This window comes from Mycetomoellerius zeteki, unplaced genomic scaffold, assembly GCF_001594055.1.
Source record: "Mycetomoellerius zeteki isolate Tzet28-1 unplaced genomic scaffold, Tzet1.0 scaffold642, whole genome shotgun sequence".
Lineage (NCBI taxonomy): Eukaryota > Metazoa > Arthropoda > Insecta > Hymenoptera > Formicidae > Mycetomoellerius > Mycetomoellerius zeteki.
The window spans coordinates 4,007-4,533 of NW_017257657.1; positions in this window are offsets into that span (position 1 = coordinate 4,007).

Consider the following 527-nt stretch of genomic DNA (forward strand, 5'->3'; position numbering starts at 1 on the left):
GCTCACTGCTATTGGTGTATTCTTTTAGATCATCCAATAGCAGCGAGAGCTCATTGATCCGCTCCGCAACAGTTGAGTCTGCTGAACGCGACCAATGTGATGTGAGCACGCACGACAGCCTTAACCAAAGAGAAACCTGAGAGCTGCCATCCCGGCCTTTTTCCTGTAACGTTTCTAACCCCCGTACATTAGCGGCACTACCGTCCATTTTTGAGCTCCGGAAACTACGTACCACATCCTTTTTCTGACACTGTCGATAAAATCGTACCTATCCACAGGATAAGTGCAGACTATTCATATGATGGGATAGTCGGCACGTTTCTATCCTGTGGGTGTAGTATAGACACGAACCACGTCCACTTTTGACGATAAGATTTTATCGACAGTGTCAGAAAAAGGACGTGGTACGTACTTGCCGGAGCTCAAAAATGGACGTTGGTGTCGCTAGTGTACGGGGGTTAGAAGCATTAGAAGAAAAAGGCCGGGATGATCGTTCTCATGTTTCTATCTACGTTGACAAAAATAAG